A 15,997-nucleotide genomic window follows, 5' to 3' on the forward strand; every position below is an offset into this window, starting at 1 on the left:
CTGAGACCCAGTGCAGTCAAACAAACAAATAGCTACACTTAAAAAAAAAAGAAAAAGAAACATCCAGGATGGTCATTTTTCTCTCCTGAGAACTTTCCCGCTATCACCTCCTGCCTTCTCCCAAATCCAGAAAGCTCCTCTTTAGATGTCCACTCCTCATTCTCAGGCTTTTATGGCTCTAAACAGAACAAAGAGAGTCCTTGGTAATACAATGAGCAAAAGTGAAAAGTGAAAGTGTTAGTCATTCAGTTGTGTCTGACTCTTTGTGACCCCATGGACTGTAGCCCATCAGGCTCCTCTGTCCATGGAATTCTCCAGCAAGAATACTGAAGCGGGCTGCCATTCCCTTCTGCAGGGGATCTTCCCAACCCAGGGATCAAACCCAGGTCTCCTGCATTGCAGGAGGATTCTTTACAAAACAACGAATAAATGACTCTTAAACTCACAAAGTGATTTTAAGATTTATAAACACTGCTCAAAATATAAGTGCCTGTGATTTAAAAGTTCCTGGGGATTTTGTGTCTTGAAATTGAGTTCACTCCCAGGTCACCCAAGGCCCTTCCTATCTGTGACCATCATTCCCCAACACCCTCCCTGGAAGTTCTGTCAAAGGCATCGGAACTGCCTGCTGCCAAGACCCTGGGCTAGGAGAGGTGAGGCTGAGGCTGGAGAAGCCTGGGGAGGGTGAGGGGGAGGGAAGGGAAGGGAGAGGCCACAGAAAACAAGCCAAGGAAGCGATGATCATTCAAGAGACCACAGGCTCTGGGTTTCGAGCAATTAAAAAGGAGAAAAGATCAAACTGTTGGCAGGATGGATTTAAATGAGCTGCTAGGAAGAGCGTCTGGGTCTTAAGGGTTTTGAGACCCTAAAGGCCACTGCTCCTTTGCCTTCAGTATCAGCTCTTCCATGGGGAGGGTGGGAGGAGGGATTAAGAGGAGGAGGTACTCTGGGAAGAAGCAGGTTGTTTTTGACCTTGAGGATGTTTTGATCTTGCTATGAATGTTACTGGTAACAACAATCAACATAAAACTAAACTGACAGTGGCTAAATAGCAGAAGATAAAATTCATCATAACCGACCAAAGAAGTCATTTTGTTGGTGACGTTGAAAACGGCAAACAATGATAACAACAACTATGGGGGAAAATGTGACTTGGTGCAAACAGACGAAACCAGATATGGTAAGACTCTTACTACAATTTTTGACTGAAAAGGCAAACCTTCATTGCCAAATATATAGATAAAAGAGTTGATACTTAAGAAAATAAGGGAGACTGTTAGAAAATTTTAACTGCTCTATACCCACTCCAGTACTCTTGCCTGGAAAATCCCATGGACGGAGGAGCCTGGTAGGCTGCAGTCCATGGGGTCGCTAGGAGTCGGACACGACTGAGCGACTTCACTTTATTTTTTCACTTTCATGCATTGGAGAAGGAAATGGCAACCCACTCCAGTGTTCTTGCCTGGAGAATCCCAGGGATGGGGGAGCCTGGTGGCTGCCGTCTATAGGGTCGCACAAAGTCAGACACGACTGAAGCGACTTAGCAGCAGCAGCAGCAGCATACAGAAAACTGGTCAAGGTATTAAACTGGCTTGATGGAGTTACACTGGAAAATAATTTCTTGATGAAAATTCATTAATGTTGGTATTGTTGTTGTTCAGTCGCTAAGTTTTGTCTGACTCTTTGTGACCCCACAGACTGCAGCATGCCAGGCTTCCCTGTCCTTTACTATCTCCCTGAGTTTGCTCAAACTCATGTCCACTGAGTCAGTGATGCCATCCAACCATCTCATTCTCTGTCACCCCCTTTTCCTCTTGCCCTCAATCATTCCCAGCATCAGGGTTTTTTGCAATGAGTTGGCTCTTTGCATCAGGGGGATAAAGTATTGGAGCTTCAGCTTCAGCATCAGTCCATCCAATGAATATTCAGGGAATATTGGTATAATTCAGATTAAAAATTTGGGATCTTCCCAACCCAGGGATCAAACCCAGGTCTCCTGCACTGCAGGCAGATGCTTTGCCATCTGAGCCACCAGGGAAGCCTCCAGTGAACATTATGCCTAGAGAAAAGGGCAGGCATAAAAGGTCATATATGACTCCATTTGTATGAAATACCCAGCATAGGAAAATTCATAGACACAGAAAGCAGATTAGTGGTTATGAGGAGCTGGGAGGGGAGGTTATGACAGGGAGTGACTGCTTAATGGATATGGGATTTTTTGGGGGGAGTGATGACAATGTTCTGAAACCAGAGGGTGGAGATGGTTGCGCAATATTATGAATTACTCAATGCCACTGAACAGTATACTTTAAAATGGTTAATTGTATGTTATGTGAATTTCACTTTAATTAAAAAAAAAAAAAATCCAAAACAGCAAAGACTCTTTGCGGATGGAGCCAGAGGGTGTGCCAAAGACAGAGGATGGTGGGTAATTGACTTCCGTACCTCTGTGGCTTTAAATAAAAGGGATGGGTGAGAAAGGGGCTCTTCAGTGAGTACTGCTCCCCAGGACACATTTCCCAAAGAAATGTGCCCTGCCTGCTCAGGACATGAGGTATAGACGGATAGATGAGGGTGTACACAGGGAGTAAGAGGGCAAAGAGGGAAGAGAGGCCAGCTCTCCCTCCCCACTGAGGGTGCTGGCTCACACAGGGACAGAGATTTAGGGCTTAGAGGACTAGAAAGGCTGCAAGCAAGCCCAGGAGGGTGGTCTCAGTGGCCACTGAGGAGGGAAGCCTTGGCTTTCCTATACCTCATCATGTTTGGTAATAAAGCAAGACATTTCACATCTAGAAGCACCTGCCAGGTAAGACTCGTATGTAAGTGGAGCCCGTGAAATAGAGTTTTATGCACAGAGCAGAGATCAGGTCACAAAGCTGTAAGAAGTCTCTTTACCCGAATTACACAGACCCAATCGTCTGGCTTCCATTTCATTGCCTGAGTCTGTTTTATAGTCATGCTTTTTCATGAAAGCTTTTAAGGGAGGCTATTCCCTGATGTCATGTAAAAAAAATGTCTGAATACAATTACATTACAGAGCAGCACTCTTGGAAGAGAACACAGCCACGAAGCTTGCTGGTGTCCTGTTTCCTTCTCTTTAAAAGCCATTTGTCCTCTCTCTAAAGACAGAAGCCCCCCAATCCCAGCTCTCCCGGTCCCTCTCTCTGTCAGAGGGCCCAGCAGCACTGAGCTGGGAAATGCATGCAGAACTGGGGACCCCCCCCACCAGGGATGCGGGTGGGCCATCAGGGAGTGGGGTCTGGCTCTGGGGCCTGGCACGCAGTCCTGAGCCACCTTGTCTAAGGTCACACATCTCACAGTCAAGGCGAGGAACTGAGCCTCCTTCTCCAGGCTTTCCCAGGAATTTTGGCCAGAACCTCCTTTCCACTTCCTCCCCCACCCAAGAGCCTGATTCAGACATGCCCCCAGACTCGGGGAATGGTTTTCCTTAAAAGCCCTTTTGAAGCTCTTCTCAATCAAAACCTGCTCTACTGTGAGCAAATTCTCCACATTTCTCACCCTTCCCTTGCTTCTTTCTCCTCCTGGCAGAAGGTGCCGTGCTCCTAACTTTCCACAAGAGGCTCTTCATTTCCTGTCTCTGATGTGGACAGATCAGCCCACGCCTTCTGTGACTTCTGGACAAGTCTTGCCTCCTTCTCACTCAACAATCTCTCTTCTTTTGGGGTCCGTACTAACCACTTCCTGTTCTTGAGAACCTTATAACTAGAGACCTGGCCTTTCTCAATGACACAGAGTCACTGCCATTCCACTGGTGACATCAACATCCATAAAGATACCCCTCCCAGGATTTGGTTTCGCCATTCTTGATCCTTTTTAATACCAATACTCTCCATCTCCCATTTCACTGAATGCCCAACAACCATGATAGCATCTGAGACCCTGCTGTTGCTTAGAATGGTTTTGACTTCAAGATCTTAAATTCTAAGCTTTTGGGTCCCTTTTAAATGAATATCATCATCGCTAACATTTATGAAGTAGTCATTATGTATAGTGCTTCATATAAATTAATCATATGTGTGTTCATTACAATGATCTTTTGAAGGTTTTATGAGCCCCATTTTAGGAATGATGTAAGCAGAGACACGGGTGAGGTTGTGGGATTTAAACACCATAGTCTATCCACTGTGGCTCCTACACTGTATGGCCTCTGATATTCCTAAAACAATGGTTTAACCTTCTACTTCTTCCACTGGAACTACCTTTTCACTCTAATCCTGAGCACATCTTGACCCTGCCCTTCTCTCAGGCCATCACTTGTCTCTCTATGTACATCCTGGGCTCTCTGGGTTTGGGATGCTCTTCCTTAACCCGTCTCCCTTATCAACTTGATTTTGTTCCAGGCTCAACAGCGCTGTATAACCATTTCTTTCCAAACCCATCTATTGTTCCACTGTGAGCCACTGATATGCACTGGAGAGAGGCAGGATGCTCTTTAGGCTCTCTATGCATTCATGCTCTATTTTTTGGCCATGCAACATGCAGGATCTTAGTTCCCTGACCATGAATGGAACCTGTACCCCCAACAGCAGAAGCTCAGAGTCTTAACCACTGGACCACCAGGGAAGTCCCCACGGATGCTTTTTAATCTCAGCTGTCCTCTTGCTGCTCTCTCACCCCTGGCTATTCTTTCACTCATTTTTTTGGTGATTTCTGACCGAACTTCTATGTAAATTACTTCAACCATCTCCCTGTCCCTATATCCTACTCCCTAACCACTCATTCTTATAGATAATCTTGTCTTCTACAGAAGACATTCAACATAAGCTCAAACTTCTGTCCGCCCCAACTTCAAAATTTCTCTAATGATTCTTTTGAAACATTAGCTTGAAGGCAGAGCCAGGTTTAGGAAATGTGGTTTTAGGACAAGGGAGTAACGTCAATATTTATATGAGAGACAGCCTAGAGAGGGAGAAGGAGAACAGAAAGATGCAGAGGAGGAAAGGGTGCTGTGGCTGCAGACAGGTCACAGGGTTGGCATACGGTGCTGCGTGAAGAATGTGTGGAGGTTAAGGAGCATTTTTTGTTGTTGTTTTTGGCTTGGAAGGAAGATAGATAATATTACAGAGTGTGTGCCTGCGTGTCTAACTCTTTGTGACCCCATGGACTGCAGCCCACCAGGCTCTTCTGGCCATAGGATTCTCCAGGCAAGAATACTGGAGTAGGTTGCCATTTCCTGCTCCAGGGGATCATCCCAACACAGGGATTGTACCCAGGTCTGCTTGCATTGCAGGCAGATTCTTTACCACTAAGCCACCTGGGAAGCCCGTTACACAGTGTACTTACTTTTAAACTCCTTGAAGCCAGCTTCTGACCTTCTCACCACTGGACCTTCTCTCTCAACACTCATTTACGACATTTCCTCAATCCTTATACTCCTTGACCTGACCTTTTGATGGTGATTGGCACAGCTGACCAACCTCGCCCTCTTGAGTTTTTCCTTATGTGGGTTTCCTGATGCCAGAACGTCTTGGTTTTCTTGATGGGTTTTTGTTAACTTCCTTTGCTAGCTCCCCTCCCACACCATTACAATGGGCTCTGATGGATGCTCCCAACTTTCATTTCTCTCTCCCCACCCCCATTCATCCATTTATCTCTCTCTTTCCAAATATATTTATTGAGGCTCTACCATGTGCCAAGCACATGGCAGTTATTAAACTGTAGCTGAATTAACTTTAAAGTATAGCTCCGATCATGTTACTTACTTGTTCTAAAAGTTTTACTGGTTCTCTGGTGCAAATGATATCCAGATCCTTTGCCCTGGCACTCCGGGTTTCAGTGGACATGTGCTGTTTTGTGGCCCAGCTGCCATTCGCCTTCTCTGGATAGCTGTACCTGATCTTCCCTGGAGAGTCAGCCCTTCCATGTCTTTAGTCCACACGGTCTGGGAATGGCTGACACCTCCCACTCCTGTTCCAGGAATGGGCACCTGCCCCAGGTCTAAGCCATTCAGGGCTTCATGTTCTGGGCCTCAGAGATTAGTTCCAGGATGGGCCTGGAACCCAACTACAGTCACTGAAAAAGCATTTAGGGACGTCCTTGGTGGTCCAGTAGTTAAGACTGCACTTGCGCTGCAAGGGGTGCAGGTTCGATCCCTGGTCGAGGACTAAGATCCTGCAAGCCTCATGCCACAGCCAAATAAAAAGAAAGCATTTAAACGTGAAGAGACATGACTGACACAGGCCTTGAATAAATGAAGATGTAAAGGCTAGCACTGCTGCAGCCATCTTAGAACTTCAAGGGGAGCGAGAGCTTATCTGAAAACAGAAACAACCTAAGAGCAGAGAAGAAAAATTATGAAAAACCAGGTCCCTGGGACACTGTCTGAGCCCCGGAACTATGCCGTGTCTGAAGCCAGCCGCCTCCCCCCGGAGCTCTCAGTTACATGACCCAACGTGCCCCACCCTGGGCTGGAGCGGGTTGGATCAGACTTTCTGTCCTCTGCATGTGCAAGAGTCTTGCTTGATCCAAACATCCTCCGCTGCCCCGCCCTAGTCCCCTACTCGAATAGGAAGGCTTGTATACTGATTTATTCCTTTCCTGAATGTGCCTCACACTTGGCCATCTCTGTCTTTCTGGAATGTTTCCCATCTTTTCCATTTTCTCTCACTCGAATTATAAAACTTCAGCTCTAACAGACTTCCATCCAAGAAGCCATTCTTCTCCAGTTTCCCCCAATAACAAATGTTTGTCGAATAAATGACTAACCCGACAAACAATGACACAGGGTCCAAGGAGGGGGTTTCCAGACTGCTGTCCAGACCTGAATTCCAGCAATCCTGTTTCCCTCAGGGCTTGGGACTTGTTTTTTCCATCTTCCCACTGGTCTAAATCCCTGCTTCCTACCCTCTTTGGCCATCATTTCCCAGTTTCCCTTGGGATGTGCATTGGTTTTTTAGAAGGTTAGCAGACACTCAAAACAGAAAACTCCAAAATCTAAAACTGACCCAAGGGAAAAAAAAAAAAAAGATCTGGCTTAGTCAATAAGTCTGGAAAATTCCGAGTTAAACAAAGGTTTTTGTTTTTAACAGACAGAGGTGGAGATGGGGGCAGGACGGGCAGCCTTTCTCCACTTTACTCATAAAACAGGTACCAGCCCAGAGTGGAGCGCTGCATTCTTCCTTGCAGACGCACTAGGGGAAGGCAGGGGAGGTTCTTTTACACACACACACAAATATCCTGCCCTTTGTTCAAGGTGCCTATTTGCTCTGCACAGAGGCTACTGCAAACATAGAAAACGTTCATTGTTAAACCCGGCATGCCAAGTGGTTTTGCCTTCTGGCAAATCTCCAAACCATAATTATTAAGGGACTCCGAGCTGCTGAGGAATTCTTGGGTTACAGAGGCTTTGATCTGCCTTCTCTCCCCCACATGAATTTCCATGGGTATGGCTGACTTTCATTGTTGGTCCCTGGCAGTGGGGCTGCTTCGAAGGTAAGGACTGAACAGCGCTGCAAGGTGAGTGGGGTCCCTGGTGAGGAGGGCTCTGACTGAAGCCCTGCACAGCGGTAGCCAAGGGAACAGACAAGCTCTGTCCAAGTACTGGGTCGGAATGTGGTGGCCTCAAATCTTCTGTTTCCCCCATGCTCTGGGAGGTCCAGGTTCTTGGGCCTCCCTCAGGACCAGGCTTCCAGTTAGGGGAGGCTTTGTTAATTATTCCCATCAAAGTTGAGAGATCTGCCCCCAAAATCTTTGGATAGCTCCAGCAGTTTGGCAAGTGTTGATCCCAAACTCAGGTAGCTGCCTCCACTTGGTTACAAACTGTTCAACAGTCAAACTTCGAAAAGAGTCAAACTGCTCTCTAGTGAAACACAGGCGGAATGTCAAGGGGGACAGACCTATTCTTTCATGCTTTTTAAAATTCTCCCCTGCCTGAAAAGAGACATGGGAAAGAACATCCAGATGTTCATGATTCTATAAGAAAGAAGGAATGAAAAGATGCTTCCAAAATACAGCGGTAAGGCTCTCTGATTGAGTGCATGAAAAGGATCCTATAACAAACAAAATTTCTAGTTTTCCAGTATTAAATACATTTAGCATTTGGATCGAGGACAGAAATATTCACTTTTTGACATTTGTTTTTCTTCCTATTTTAATATAGCTATGAGATATGTCATCACCCCCATTTTACAGAAGACAAAACTGAGGCCAAGATAATAGTGCCAAGTAGTTCAGGACACAGGTGACTGATTCTCAGATCACTATTCTCTCACAAGTTGGCAATGCCCTTCAAAGGTGTCTTTCCCAGATGGGAAGGCCCTCTGTTGGTGGGTGAAGAATAGGGACGGAGAAACAAAGGTAGGGAGAGAATGAGGGAGAAGACAGAAATCAAGCTCCCCCAGGGAAGCAGCTAGAAATGAGACGATCTAACGCAGAGGGAGCTCAGAGAACTGCCCAGACTTCACCTGTGTTGGGGGCTGGGGGAAAGGAACTTCAGGGGCAGTATAGATTCTTTCTTCAAGTGTCAGCTCCCATTGGGAGAGGCAGAGTATAGAAGCAGAATGCCAGGGGGACCCTAATAATGAGTCCCAGCGTGCTCGTCACTGTCTGTTAGTGGCTGCTGCTCCCTGGGAAGGAGTCAGGTGCTCCATTGCAAAGAGGAGAGAGGTGTCCCCTGCCCTGGGCAGCTGGGTCCAATCCCAAAAGGTCTGCTGTGGGGGAGGACAGGAGGCTTCTGAGCTTCCTTTCCCGCATGGGTCCATATAGTGGGGTCCCCTTTTGTCCCCCGACTTCTATCTATTCCCCTTTCTTCCTTCCTGTTGGCAGATGCCTTAGGAAGATGCAGATGAGCTCATGCCGGAAACGGGAGACCTTTCTTCCCACTCAAGGTGAAGGTCAGTGATTCACATAGCTAAAAATAAACTTAAGGCCACCTATCAATAAAAGGAAAATGAAACACACACAAAGTTCAATTCCCCTTGCTATTTAAATTACAGCAAGGAACATAAATCCTTATTTAGTCAAGTACAACCAACACTCAAATATGTAAACTTTAATTACGTGTTCTGGACCAGTGAGAGTAAAATGAGGGAAAAGCAGGAGAGGTGAGGTAGGGGAAAGCCACAAACTAAAGGGGGGAAAGCCCAGGGGCAGGAAGTGAGGCCCAAGCTCAGAAGCAGGGAAGCGAGTGAGAGGAGGGAGGAGGCAGAGAAAGCAGAGTGCGGAGTAGGTTCTGGAATGAAGCGACAAGTGACTCTGGGCAATGCCTGTCCATGGGTAACTATCACCTACAACCCCTCCTGATCGCTACCCTTTATACTCAGGTCCCCTTCCTGGGATGGGGGAGCCACAAGAGTCCATGGGAGAAAACTTATTGAATTAAACAGAGGACGTCCAGTTGAATTTGAATTTTAGGTAAACAGTGAACATCTTTCCAGTGTACATATGTCCCAAATATTGCACGGGGCATCTTACACAAAAAAGCTATTTGTGGTTTATTTGAAAGTCAAATTTAACTGAGTGTCCTGTATTTTTGTTTGCTAAATTTGGCAATCCTATACTGGAGGTCAAACTATTCTTTGGACCAGAACTCAAAGACCCGGCCAATATGTACACTGAGGGTCGGGGGAAAAAAAATCAAGTGGAAGGTCACTTTTTGAAATGAGGAGTGAGGCAGCACAGAGATTTGCCAGGCAGGATGGTAGCCAGCAATTCAAAATGTCAATTCTCAAGTCGTCTCCTTCTTGAACGATTTCCTGCTGAGACCACGTCAGTGGCCCCCTCTCCCTGCCAAGAGTCAGAGAGGCTAAAAACTGTGCACAGAGGCACACTGGGCCTGTGGGTAACCTGGCCTGTGTGCGGCTTCCGTGAGATTCTGAAATTTCTGAGGTGGAGAGTGAGCTTGCGGAACACTGAGGGACAAGTAGAGCCAAAATAAAACTCAGTATATAATCTAGGGTGCTAAAAAACATTCACCTCAATCTTCATCACTATCATTTTCTGAGGGACATGACTGAGCCCAGGCCACCGTGCTCAGGGGAGGGGTAATGAAGCTGACCTCAACCGGAAGCTCCAGGTTCTCTGAGTGCTTGGTGAAGAGGACACAGCGGGCGAAACAGAAATAGTGGCCTCTCCTGTGGTCCACTGCTTCGTGGGACTTTGCTCCAAACTGCTCGATGCTGCACTGCAGTTCAGGCAGCACGTGCTCGGTTCCACCGTGGCCCCTGTTTGCTCTGATGGAACACCCACCAGTTCTTGCAGTCATGCTCCTTGCCAGGTCCCGGGAGGCTCCAGAGACTGTAATTCATAATATATGGCCGTCTAGAGCTTCCCTGGTGGCTCAGTTGGTAAAGAATCCATCTTCAATGTGGGAGACCCTGGTTCAATCCCTGCGTTGGTAAGATCCCCTGGAGAAGGGTATAGCAACCCACTCCAGTACCCTTGCCTAGAGAATCCCATGGACAGAAGAGCCTGGTGGGTTACAGTCCACGGGGTTGCAAAGAGTCGGACATGACTGAGGGACTAAACCACTGCTACCTGGCCTTCTAGATATTAAAAAATTATGCATTTACATAAACTATTATTATTTGTAAGTGGGGTCATTCTACAAATTCTCTTATGCTATGTGCTTTTTTCAGGTAATGATATATCATGAATACCTTTGTGTATCAGTTCATATAGATTTACTATAGTATTTCATTCTTTTTAATTGTCTTGTGGTATGGAGATATATATTGTCACCCTGCTTATTTAACTTATATGCAGAGTACATCATGAGAAATGCTGGACTGGAAGAAACACAAGCTGGAATCAAGATTGCCAGGAGAAATATCAATAACCTCAGATATGCAGATGACACCACCCTTATGGCAGAAAGTGAAGAGGAACCAAAAAGCCTCTTGATGAAAGTGAAAGTGGAGAGTGAGAAAGTTGGCTTAAAGCTCAACATTCAGAAAACTAAGATCATGGCCTCCAGTCCCATCACTTCATGGCAAATAGATGGGGAAACAGTGGAAACAGTGGCAGACTTTATTTTCTTGGGCTCCAAAATCACTGCAGATGGTGACTGCAGCCATGAAATTAAAAGATGCTTGCTCCCTGAAAAGTAAAGCTATGACCAACCTAGACAGCATAATAAAAAGCAGAAACATCACTTTGCTGACAGAAGTCCATATAGTCAAAGCTATGGGTTTTTTCAGTAGTCATGTATGGATGTGAGAGTTGGACCATTAAGAAAGGCTGAGTGCTAAAGAATTGATGCTTTTGAACTGTGGTGCTGGAGAAGACTCTTGAGAGTCCCCTGAACTGCAAGGAGATCAAACCAGTTTATCCTAAAGGAAAGCAACCCTAAGTATTCATTGGAAGGACGGATGATGAAGCTGAAGCTCCAATACTTTGGGCACCTGATACAAAGAGCCGACTCACTGGAGTCAGCCAGTGAGATTCACTGACTCATTGGAAAAGACCCTGATGCTGGGAAAGATTGAGGGCCAAAGGAGAAGAGGGAAGCACAGGATGAGATGGTTGAATTGCATCAACGACTCAATGGACATGAATTAGATCAAACTCTGGGAGACAGTGAAGGACAGGGAAGCCTGGCGTGCGGCAGTCCACAGAGTCACAAAGAGTCGGACACGACTGAGCGACTGAACAACAATCCTTTGATGGATGTTTAGGTTGTTCTTTTGTTTCCTGCTTTTCTTTTAAACAAGAGAGAAAGGAATAAGTTCGTACATAAATCTTTGCACTTGTGCATATAGTTTCTACAGGATAAATTCCTAAGTGGAATCACTGGACCAACTGCTATATATACACAAACACAGACACACATACACATATATACATTAAAATTTCTGAAGATAATATTGAATTTCCTCTAAAAATGTACCAATTTAGTCTTCACCAGCTATGATCATGCCTGTTCCTCCATACCCTTAGCCATCCTGGGTTAAAGGCCATCTTTTTACCTTTGCCAGTAAGATATGGGGAAAATGCCAGGGCACTGTTTTCTAGTTGGCATGTCTTTATTATGTCAGGATGGCCATTTTTCCCATATGTGTACTGTTCATGGCTATTTTTTTTTCTTCCACAAAGTGCTAGGTTTAAATCGTTTGCCTCTTTTTCTATTATCTTCATTTATTGACTTTCAAAGAATTCGTTGTAGGCTATGGATAAAAATTTAATTGTCTAAAATAATGCAAAGTTGGACTTCCCTGGTAGTCCAGAGGTTAAGACTGTGTTTCCACTGCAGGGGACGTGAGTTTGATCCCTGGTCAGGGAATTAGGGTCCCACATGCTGTGAGTCGAGGTCAAAAAATTTAAAAAATAAAATAAGGCAAATAGTGTTTCTGCCTCAGAGGAGTTTTTAATTTTTTTTTTTTTTTGCTGTCATTGGCATAACTTATTTACAAGATGGTGTACAAATATGCAAGTGGTGTTTTACTGTTGTGTTTTTATTTTAAATTTATAGTTTGCTTGCAACTTGGTCAGAATGTGGCCTACAAAGGTTCCTACTTCATGGAACTGAAATTTTCTTGATGACTCAAAATATAATCAACTTTTATAAATGTTATGTAGTGATTTGAAATGGATGCTTATTTTCTGTCCTCAGATTACTAAATTCAACATAACCCAGCTTTTAAATATGGCATTCAAATCCTTTATAACCTTATTCACATTTAATCTGCTTGACTTTATAAATTCTGAGGAAGGAAGGTTAAAGTATCTTACTTTGATTGTAATTCTAACAATTTTTTCCCCTAATATTTCTTATAGTGTGTCTTTTTTGAAGGGGATACATATTTTGATGCTATTTTGCCCGATATACGAAAGTTTATACCTGTTACATCTTCTTTGTATATTACATGTTTTATCACTATCCAGCGCATCCCTTTCTGACAACTTTCCTGTTGTTCAGTTGCTATGTCGTGTCCGGCTCTTTGCAACCGCATGGACTATAGCCCACCAGGTCCTTCTGTCCATGGGATTTCCCAGGCAAGAATACTGGAGTAGGTTGTCCTTTTCTTCTCCAGGGGATCTTCCTAACCCAGGAATCAAACACGTGGTCATACACTGCCAGGTGAATTCCTTAACAACTGAGCCACCTGGGAAGCACGACCATCTTCCTGGTTTTTGTCAAAATTTTAGTTTGTCTACTATTTCTTTTGCCACCTTTGCTTTTGTTAGGTTGCCATTTGCCTGGAATAGTTCTGTCCATCCCTTTATTTTCAACCATTCCATGGCATTTTTGGTGTATCTCTTGTGTCAAAGTGACACAGCTAGAGACACTCCCTTCTTCCTCAGTATGAGAACTCTAGGTAATACATCTAGGCCAAAAGAAAACACTTCTCGGCACACAGTGCAGCTAAGTGTGGCCATAGTATCAATGTGTGGCCAGTGAGAGGTCCACAGGCGTGCTCTATGGGACTTTGGGAGGGCTCCTGAAGAGGGAGAAGGCGCGAGCGCGTTACTGCTCTTCATTCTTTCCTTTCTTCTCATCTGGAATGAGGACTGGGACGGCTGAGGCTCCCAGCAGCTACCTGGGACCAAGAAGTGACCTTGAGGATGGAAGTCACATGTCAGGAGAGGGAAGCAGGAAGACAGAGGAAGTCAGAGGGGGTCCCTCATGACTGAGAGCTGCCAGTCAGCCTGGACAACGCCCTGGGGACCCCTTTAACCCAAGAGAGACAGGAACTTCCACTGTGTTCAAACCATGGTCGGTTTGGTTTTTCTGTTACATGGAAATAATCAGATTTCTAAAAATTACATCAGATGCTGCCTTTTTCTGGGGGGGAGGGGACTCAATCTAAGAGTAACTGTCTTTTTTTATTTAATGATTTGAGTCTTAATTCTTATTTCAGTTATATTAGCAGTTATGTTAAAAACGCTTAACAAACACATCTGGACATTTGTTTTCAAGAAAAACCCTTTCAGGTTTTATAGCTCTGAGTATGGTCTCTTGACCCACATCAACATCCCCCATGAATCCATGAAATAATGTGGAATCCTAGACCTACTGTATCAAAAACTAATTTTCACAAGATCCTCAGAGGTCATCTGTGTACACAGTGAAGTGTGAAAACCACTGCTTTAGAGGGCACTGGTGCCTCCTCCCCTCTTCTGGATACTGTTCATCATCGTCTCAATTTCCTACTTAGAACCTGGGAATTCATTAGCAGGGCATTCCTGGCCTTGGAAGATCTTGCCCTCACCTTTCCAGTTCTGGTCCTTCCTCTCCCACCCTACTCACACTTTCATGCTGGACCACATATAGTCCCCTAATGTGTCATGGCACTCCCTGGGGACATACAGAGTTCTCATCTGGAGCCCACCTAACAGCCACTGCCCTTCTTCCTTGCTAACAGAAATTCAACTCTGTTATGGGAGGTGATGCATACAGCTCTAGGTGATGTATGTAGCCCCATCTCATTCTCCTTTGCATGATTCTTCCTCTCTTGGCCTACCTGGGTAGCTGAGATGGCCATGTTCCCAGATCTAGTCAGGGAGATATGCAGAGATATCTACTAGGGGTAGGGGGTTGGGAACATTTTTTTCTTCCTGATAAAGAACCTTGTGATAAGCAAACTGTATGTTTTTGCTCCTTCCTTCCTACCTAGAATGTTGAGCAGCTATCTGGAGATTCAAACAGTATCCTGTAACCGTGACAACCAGCACAAGGTCAAAAGTCAACCTGCTGAGGATCTCAAAGCAGAAAGACAGGAAGAGCTGGATCCTGGTGTGGGAGTTGGTTTCTTTGACCCATTCCTCTTTTCTCTCTTCCTCCTTTCCTCTTTTCTCTTCCCATTGGCTCCAAATTCACTCTCCCTTCACCTCTCCTTTAGCTGTTATAACATGGAAGTGAAGTATATTCTAGCTCATTAGCTATATTATACTGGATTGCCTATTTGTAATTTATCGGTTCAGTTCAGTTCAGTCGCTCAGTTGTGTCCGACTCTGCGACCCCATGAATCGCAGCACGCCAGGCCTCCCTGTCCATCACCAACTCCTGGAGTTCACTCAGACTCACGTCCATAGAGTCAGTGATGCCATCCAGCCATCTCATCCTCTGTCGTCCCCTTCTCCTCCTGCCCCCAATCCCTCCCACCATCACAGTCTTTTCCAATGAGTCAACTCTTCACATGAGGTGGCCAAAGTACTGGAGTTTCAGCTTTAGTATCATTCCTTCCAAAGAAATCCCAGGGCTGATCTCCTTCAGAATGGACTGGTTGGATCACCTTGCAGTCGAAGGGACTCTCAAGAGTCTTCTCCAACACCACAGTTCAAAAGCATCAATTCTTCAGTGCTCAGCTTTCTTTATAGTCCAACTCTCACAACCATACATGACCACAGGAAAAACCATAGCCTTGACTAGATGGACCTTTGTTGGCAAAGTAATGTCTCTGCTTTTGAATATGCTATCTAGGTTGGTCCTAACTTTCCTTCCCAGGAGTAAGCGTCTTTTAATTTCATGGCTGCAGTCACCATCTGTAGTGATTTTGGAGCCCAAGAAAATAAAGTCTGACACTGTTTCCACTGTTTCCCCATCTATTTGCCATGAAGTGATGGGACTGGAAGCCATGGTCTTAGTTTTCTGAATGTTGAGCTTTAAGCCAACTTTTTCACTCTCCACTTTCACTTTCATCAAGAGGCTTTTTGGTTCCTCTTCACTTTCTGCCATAAGGGTGGTGTCATCTGCATATCTGAGGTTATTGATATTTCTCCTGGCAATCTTGATTCCAGCTTGTGTTTCTTCCAGTCCAGCGTTTCTCATGATGTACTCTGCATATAAGTTAAATAAGCAGGGTGACAATATACAGCCTTGACATACTCCTTTTCCTATTTGGAACCAGTCTGTTGTTCCATGTCCAGTTCTAACTGTTGCTTCCTGACCTGCATACAGATTTCTCAAGAGACAGGTCAGGTGGTCTGGTATTCCCATCTCTTGAAGAATTTTCCACAGTTTATTGTGATCCACACAGTCAAAGGCTTTGGCATAGTCAATGAAGCAGAAATAGATGTTTTTCTGGAACTCTCTTGCTTT

At 45.1% G+C, this 15,997-nt stretch overlaps 1 protein-coding gene and 1 long non-coding RNA gene across 10 annotated transcripts in view; one reads left to right on the forward strand and one right to left on the reverse strand.

Moving 5' to 3' along the window:
* The window catches only part of THADA (THADA armadillo repeat containing), a 332,984-nt gene that overhangs the window by 15,879 nt on the left and 301,108 nt on the right, over positions 1-15,997 (reverse strand). The window lies entirely within an intron of this gene.
* Positions 7,261-10,779, forward strand: LOC123328454. The gene is made up of 3 exons (XR_006543285.2): positions 7,261-7,452; positions 8,785-8,852; positions 10,723-10,779. It is a non-coding gene; the product is annotated as an uncharacterized LOC123328454 (long non-coding RNA).

The sequence above is a fragment of the Bubalus bubalis genome, chromosome 12 (genome assembly GCF_019923935.1).
Source record: "Bubalus bubalis isolate 160015118507 breed Murrah chromosome 12, NDDB_SH_1, whole genome shotgun sequence".
Classification (NCBI taxonomy): Eukaryota; Metazoa; Chordata; class Mammalia; order Artiodactyla; family Bovidae; genus Bubalus; species Bubalus bubalis.